Source organism: Pinus tabuliformis, chromosome 1_1, assembly GCF_031772625.1.
Source record: "Pinus tabuliformis cultivar Carrire ecotype Pingquan chromosome 1_1, CPIR1, whole genome shotgun sequence".
In the NCBI taxonomy this organism is placed as follows: domain Eukaryota; kingdom Viridiplantae; phylum Streptophyta; class Pinopsida; order Pinales; family Pinaceae; genus Pinus; species Pinus tabuliformis.
The window spans coordinates 742,636,545-742,645,263 of NC_142297.1; positions in this window are offsets into that span (position 1 = coordinate 742,636,545).

An 8,719-nucleotide genomic window follows, 5' to 3' on the forward strand; every position below is an offset into this window, starting at 1 on the left:
CATTGAGTGAAACCACTCTTTGTCTGCACTGACTACATATGACACCTCTCAACTTGTAGAATGAAACGTTGGTTTTCCATGAAGTAGTTAACGGTTGAGATGAATAATAGGTGATTGCAGACAAAATTCCAAGGAGAGTCTCTTGATCAGAAGCATTTCCGAGATGAGAATGTTGGCGGTGATAATTAAAGGTCAGAAGAAAATGGGGAGGGATGGAGACAGAGAATGGAAAAAGAAACGAGTAAAAGTAATGTCCATAAAAGTGATGGAATGTTACAGATCTCCATCTTCTACTGCTCTCAACAGAATGCAAATGGTTTGGGGTTCTTCGTTTATTTATAGAAATTCACCTTCGAAATTTGACTTTATTACGCGTTGATATTATATAGATTTAGCGTTGAATCCATAATTCATTACCCACTGATAAACAATAGAAATTCAAACCTACCAGGAAGAAGAAATATTGTAAAATATTAACACATGCTCTTTCCAAAAGAAAACACCATAACACACATAATTTTTTTTATAGAATCCTAAAGTCCCTCCAAATTTGAAAAGAAAACAACGCAACAATACACCACACTTTGTTCAAAATAACTAAAATCAATGTTTCACCTGTCATGGGACCACTTTGCATTGTTCCATTAGCAAGCACGTGACACACATTGAACTTACAGGATAAGCAATTTATTAGAGAACACATACATATCTCAATACTCTCCCAACTGTGGTAACGTGTTACTTGTGTCGCTTCTCGTGTCTCCAAGGAAAATATAATATTAGTAAAGCCATACATAAAAATTAGCATTGATTAATTAGCAAAGCAATACATAAAATATTAGGGGCAATTAACTAGCATAGTCAATACAAGTGAGGCATGGGAATTGCATTTCATTTTACTATTACCATTGCCCCATCAGCACGACAAAAAACTATATAATCTTTTTGAATATTCTATTCCTTCAGCGTTCCTTTGCACCTCTCGGTGCAATTGCTATTATAGAGTGATGTTGTCATCCTTTGTTCTTTTCATAAGGATTGTGCGTTGTTGATGAGAATGTGAAACACATTTCGTTTGAATTACAAATTATATTTAATAGAAAATTAAAATATTATTAAGTTATTGTATTTTATGAATATAAAATTATAATATAGTATTGGCGTAGTCTAATTTATACATAAAATGATTTCTTTCAAGATATTTTTCTTGTTAATTTTAACTAAAATTTAGGAGAGATTTTTTAAAACTTGAGTTTAAGTTATTTAATCTGTAGAATTCTAGTGTCTCACGGGGATTTCAGGGTGCTGATTTTATTTATGCATTCAAAAATGCATTTTAAACAACAAAAAATCACATTTTTCCACATTCTTTCTTGCAAATTGTTTTGTTGGATTCTCGTGAAAAAGTTTGTTTCCTCTAAGTTAGATTAAGCCTATAGTATTTATAAAATTGTTGAAATATGAGAATAGATAGGGATTCAATTTCAAGTAGTCTTTCAGTGGAGTTTTTGGAAAGTTTTCCGGTTTATTTTTCAATCTAATTTGTCGACAATTTGATAGGGATTCTTTGAAATTACAAGTTTGACAAGTGAACTCTTCACAATAGAAGTGCCCCAAGGGTTTTTGAGGGTGTTAAATCCATATATGCAGACAAAAAACTAATTTAAACAACACAAACCAAGATTTGGCCACAAAATTTTTCATCAAATTCCCATAAATCCACCAGAAACTCCAAAAAGTCACACTTAAAGATACATTAAATTTTCTAGGTTGTAATTTTTTTTAATATAAAATATTTTCAAATACAAATTTTGATAATTTGATCGCTTATCAATACTTGATAAATTTGGGGTTAATATGGATCTATGTTAATACTAAAACTATTTATATTATATATAACTATGGATCAACTCTTTCATGTCATCCTTTTGTTGCGAAACCCTGGGTAGGCATTGCAATCCCCTTTGACATGAAAGAAACAAAGAGAACATAAGCAAGAAACTAACCAAAACCATAAATCAAGGAGGAAAAAAACAAAATACTTATCTCTCAAACATAATAAACCCCTTCTTGATCCATGGACTCCATGCATCCACATTGTTTTCTTCATCTTGCAATCTTGTAAGACACCCTCATTCATAAAATCATGCATAGGTTAGAGTTTCTGTCAGTAGAAGCAATCAATCATAGGGTACAAACCCTAGATCCTTTTAGGTCAACCCTTAACTGGATCACATATTCAAATAATGGAGACCTTGTATTTCATCTTCCTCTCAGTACAATAGGGTTCTATATTCTTAATGAACAAGAGCTCGTAATATTTATAGAAGATTCATATATTTTCTTAGGTGATACACCAAAATACTTGTCATAAAATGGCGTGTCAAATTATTTTACAGAATTGAGAATAGTCTTGCAAATGGATGTCAGAGGAAATAATTCTTTCCAAGATCTTAGAATAACTTCACATTTCCATCACAAAAAATAGGTCTTAGGAAATTCACATTACTTCACAAGATATGACCTCGATCCTCTGCAATATATCTCAAAGTAATAATAGTCTATTATACTCTTCATACGTAATTCAGATCACCATGCTTGGGTTATACATATCTCAGATCAGAAAAAATGTGTCTTAGACTTGTGAAATACAAAAATCGGATTATACTTGATATCACAAAATTCTCTTCTTTTAGAATTTCATACACATTACAAACTTTTAGAGCATGAATGAATTCAATATAACCATAAAGATAAGCTTCACAAATTTGACCTTCAAGAGCATGTTTGAACAAAGACATGAGGCAACTTCTATAATTGATCTTATTCATCTTCCTTAATGTTTGAACAAAGAAGAGTAAGCTTCAAATCCATGCCCTTTTTAGGAGTGAACGAATGAAAATTTATAGTCACCATACCAAGCGAATGGGTGCCTCCAAAACTGAGCTGAATTCACATGAAGAGGTTGACTTCACATTATGTTAGAGTCTAAATAAAAATTATGTTTTCTTGCTTTTTGACCAGGTCATGAAGAGTCTAAGCAACATATTGCTTATGACAAATTACATATATTTTTTTCTTTTTTCCAAACAATATCAATTATATTTTACAGTGGAAAGTTATTCATTATGAAGACCGAACATAACTACATTCTTCAACATGACTAAATTCTCTTTATTAAATGAAGATGAAATTTTATTCACTATTAAAAATTCCCTAGTTATGGGATTTGAGTTATAATTCTCTGAGGCTAATAAGGAGTTTTAATGCTCCCAACTGGTTGAAGGAATTTTTGTTGTATAATGCATATGGTATGCGTATTGAGACTTGAGCATGTAACTTTTTGCCTTTAGATTTTTGTACAACATTCAAGGAAATTTGTTCAGGTTATGGGTGTTGAACAATACACATAGTTACTTAAACGTGTTGCAAATGATGATATTCATAAGTGTATTCCATTCAAGAAGTGTGTCAATATTTCCAAGGATCTAAAGCTTACATTGGAACATGTTAGCTTTGACCTACAATTTGATGCTAATTTGACATCATATGGTGGTTTTTGTTGCAGATGTTAGATTGTTAAATTTTTCTTCACTCAAGGCGTGGTTTGAGGATTCTTCGTGCTTACTGACAAGTGGTTATGGTTTGTATGTGATATACTCACATCACTTCAATGCACAATGCATGAACACATTTTGTTTACTCTTTTTTTTGCATATAGTCGTGTGTTTTATTTATTGCAATGCCATTTCTATTTGCTTTTGAATATGTGCCAAGGTAGAGCTTGTTCTAGCTAATAAACTTGATATGACGAGGGAATTGTGGCTATTTCTTTCTGACATTTCTGACCTTTTCTTAGTCATAAAATTTTCACCACCATAGAAAATTGTAAATTTGTTTTTTATCATTCATTGTTTGTTGCTCCAACATTTTTTGACATATTGTGATCCACTACAGTGTTCTTGCATGATTTTTGACATGAATCAGGAGTTTTTTTGCTGCAATGGTTGGCTACTAGGGTTGTAATGCATAGCTTGGTGGGAAAATGCATTAGTGTTCATGAGAGATATTTTTAATTTCTTTAAGGTGGTTTGGAATATCCTTGAAGATTGCATGAGAAATTTATGAAAATTTGTGTTTTGGATTTTTGTGCCAATTCATTGGAAAATATCAATGACTCATTCATTGCATTTCTTTATCAATCCTTAATGTTGTTTTCATATCTGATTTGTCAGAGTTTTTATCCATTGTCTTTGTATGTAGTCATAATGTCATGTCAGTACATTTGCATATTTGAGTAAGTGTCATTGATTTTTTCATCAGAATATTGACTATTTTGTTATTGTTTTCTATTTACTCTAACTTTGATTGAATTTATACATTTTTATGTTGTATTGATTATGTTTATTTCATGCACATGTGACCATTCAACATTGTATTATACATTTTCTAATTGATCTTGTAGACTTTTTATTCTTCAACATGCTGGGATTAGTATCCAGTTCACTTAAAGGAAGTTGTTGCTTTAAATTCAACTTCAATTGCATTTTTTTTACAATTTATATTTATAATTGAGATTAAAGTTTTAAAAATAATGGTCTTTATGCAAACATGTTGAGGTTAACAAGTCTGTCCATGCAGTCGTTTAATGTTTCCAACTCATCCGTTTCCAAGATGTTTGAAATTGTATTAAATCTTTGCAATGTTTAGGTGAGTTGTTTTGACAGTAGTATTTAAATTGTGTTGGTATTATTTGATAACTAGTCTTGTTATAGGTTCTGAGGGTATCTTACGAGAAAAATAGGAAATATCATCTATTGCAGAAGGAGGCAATAAATCCTTTTGATCCTAAGGATGGAATGCAAACAAGCATTTACAATCAACGAGCTAGTCCTCTAAAGAGAAAGAGGCCTCCTCAACCAATGATTTTTTTTTTAAATTACACACTCTGACAGTAGTGAGACATCGATATAACTGTAACAACGTATTTTGTTAAATTAATGAGCCCGTTGGTCTTGCGACGAGTTTCCCCATTGGCCAAATGTCGCAACTACAACATTTTCGTTACAACATATTTTGTAAAATTAGTGGTTTTGCAACGTTTTTGACAACCATAATGTCGCAACTATGACACATTCGTCGCAAAGCATTTTGTAAAATTAGTGGCATTGTGAGTCTTTGGACTACATTTCCCACGGCTTCATCGTCGCAACTACGACACCTTCCAACTCATCCTGATGATGGACCATCGTTGCTGGTTCGAAATGTCGATTACAACAACAACCAATTGCGATGTAAATCTGGAAACTGTTTTAGACAAAGATGAAGATCGCAGAAACTTGAAATCCGAGATACGATACCTTTGTCACAATGTACTTTGTAAAATTCGTTGTATTGTGTGTCTTGTGGTGGGATTTCCCACGAACTAAACGTCACACCTACGACACGATCGTCGCAACATAATTTGTAGAATTTGTAGGGTCGTCAGTTTAGTGACGCGCGTTCGCATGGAAAAACATCGCAACTAGGACATGCTTTTCACAGAATTAATAGGGTCATCAGTTTTGCGACAACCATTCGTACGCCTAAAAGTCACAACTATGTCAAGTATACGCCAATCTGTTTACACTAGTTTTGACGTCACATGGTAGTCTGCCTTCAAATTTCAAATGAATTGCAATGACGATTGTTGTCAAAATTCCATCCCACAAATTGCGACGAACATTTCTATCACACTTCCAATGATAATAGAGATATTGAAAATATGACTATAAACAACATTTCATGATTATTTATTTATTTATTTCGTTATAGCTACAAATAAATATAAAAAAACATAAGCATAAAAAAGTGACTCAATATTTAATAATATAAATTATTCTTATATAAATTAAATAGCTGTACCTTTTAATTTAACTAATTTACCACCTCATAATGTTGTGTCATTATCATCCTTTTATCTTTAAATATGTAATATAATTATGTAACAAATGATAACATAGCTTGAGTCTTTTTTATTAATTATATTTAATGTAATAGCATAGCTTGAGTCTCTTTTATTGGTTGTATTTATTACTTATTTAATGTAATAAGTAGTGATTTGAGGTCGATATTTATCCTGGGACATTTTACTTATACATTGCATCTCTCTTAATTCAACTTATATCAACTCACAATCACTTATCTATATTGATTTTTTATTCCATTTTTTATTTTACGTTGAATATAATATAAATATATAATAATTAATATGCAATTGCAGTTACAATTATATAATTAAAACAATTTTTTTATTAAAATAAAAAAATGTTATAATAATTTATAAATTAGTTTTGAAAATTAGTTTAATTAATTAAGTTTTTGTTGTTAAAAATATTTTGCTGATCAATGATTTATGATACCTCACAATTAGATTTTATTAATAAACCAACAAAATATAATCTCTTTAAATAAATCTTCTCGGATGTAAATTTTATTTCTTACTTTCAATATAATTAAAATTTAAAGAAAAAAACACTTTAAAATTGAGTCCATTCAAATTAAAATGGAAAGACGGGGATATAAATTTTATTTCTTTCTTTCAATATAATTAAAATTCAAAGAAGAAAACACTTTAAAATTGAGTCCATTCAAATAAATGGAAAGACGTTTCACACAATTATTTTATAGATATAGCCTTTTGATTTGGTATTTTGGTTTTTTATATAAATTAAAATATAGCCTTTTGATTTGGTATTTTGGTTTTTTATATAAATTAAAATTAATAATATTAAACGGTAATAAATTTGATTTGTAATTAAAGTATTTAGGGCTATATAAGATTAATTTACAATTAATATTAAGGTAATTAAAAAAGAGTTGTTTTTAATGCGATTTTTTGGAGTTTCTGGTGCTAAAATCCGAATTCGGGAAAAAATTGAGGCGAAAGTTTGATTTGTGTTATTTAAAATAGATTTTTGAGTGTATATATAGATTCAACACTCTCAAAAACCTCTAAGGCATTTCTATTGTGCAAGAGTTACTCATAAAGCTTGTGATTTAAATAAATTCTTGCTGAATTTTAGAGAAATTAAACCATAAAATCTTCCAAAAATCACACTAAAAACAAGTAGATTAAAAAAAATAAATTCTTTCATTTGACCCTCAATATAGAATAATTAATAATATATAAAAGCGATATAATTATTTTTTACATAAATATATATGATACACTAAAAAAAATGATATTATATACTAATTTTTTTCATATTTTTAATTAATTAATTAACATCAAATTCCATCGAACTATATTGCAATTTATATTTCATATTACAAATAAAAAAATATATAATATAAAATTATGAGTTAAAGTATAGATGATATAGTACAAATTAAAAATATAATATATAGTTACGAATTAAATTATCAATACATTTTTATAGAAGATACGATACCATTTTTGTTTGTTTGGTTTGGTTGTAATGAGAAAGTCAATTATCATATCTCTATATGTCATAGATTAAGGTACATTTTTATATGCATGTTTTAAGTTTAAATAGATTTTGTTAATTAAAGTTTAAATTATTTTATACATTAATAATAAATAAAGGTGGTTATTATGTTTCTTAATGGGGTGATAATAAATAGTATTGAAAATAGTAATAAGAAATGATAAAAATAGAATCTAGATATTCTAATTTTAATTTGTTTTTGAATTAAAATTGTGAATTAAATTCGAATTTAGTCTTACCAGCTGCTTGGAAATAATTAATTAATTCATTATGGATTAATTAGTTGGAGAAATTCAAGTTATAAGTCTTTTTGAAGTCATGCAACAATTATCCTTTAAATTAAGGAGATTATCCCTTAATTAAGGAGATAAGATTGAGTTATATTTGAGTTGTAATTAGTTAACTCAATTTACTGAGTTAAGTCCAGTTAAATTAGTTCCAAACTGTTTGAGGAACTAATTGTGAGTTATCAGTGAGTTGATACATGCATGCACTCAACTAGTGTACTCCAGATAACTGAAGATTTTCTCATTATTAACTCATGCATGTTTATTCTTAGAAAGACCCAGTTGAGATTAAAGATAAGGACAGTATACTATCAGTTGCATGTGTTTTCCTATAAAGGAAACTCACGCATGCAGCCAAGGTAAGGTTCCTTTAGGATTGCGCAGTTTTACAGGGTGTGAGATCAGTGTTACACTTGGTAACAGGAGGATCACCAAGAGAAACTGTGAAAGGAAATAGGAGGCTTGGAGGACAGAGGAGAAGGTTTGTGAGAAGCCTTGTTTGCCTGTGAGAATCCAGGAGGATTGTACTAAGAGTTGGTTAGCTGTGAGAGCTAAAGCTTTGTATAATTCTGATGTATTTCCACCTTGTATGATAATACAGATAGTGGGGTTTTTAGTTGAGGATTTCCCTTGAGTATTTTCTGTGTTTCATGTGCATTGATTCTTCTTCTTATGGTTATATGTGTTCAACTCCGATTCAGCCCGATCTTGCTCAATCTTTAAGCTTCCGCTAATTGATAGTAGAAGTAGGTTATAGTATTTTTCTTTGGTTATATTGCATTATCAGGTTAATCTACAGTCAGATTTTCTAAATAGATCTCAGAGGTAGATTTGTAGAGAATTTGTAGGAAGTTTCTACATGGTATTGGAGCTAGGTTTATCGGAGCTGTGAACAGTATACAGAGAAGAGAATTCGAAAGTTGAAGTTCGGGGTTGCAGGTG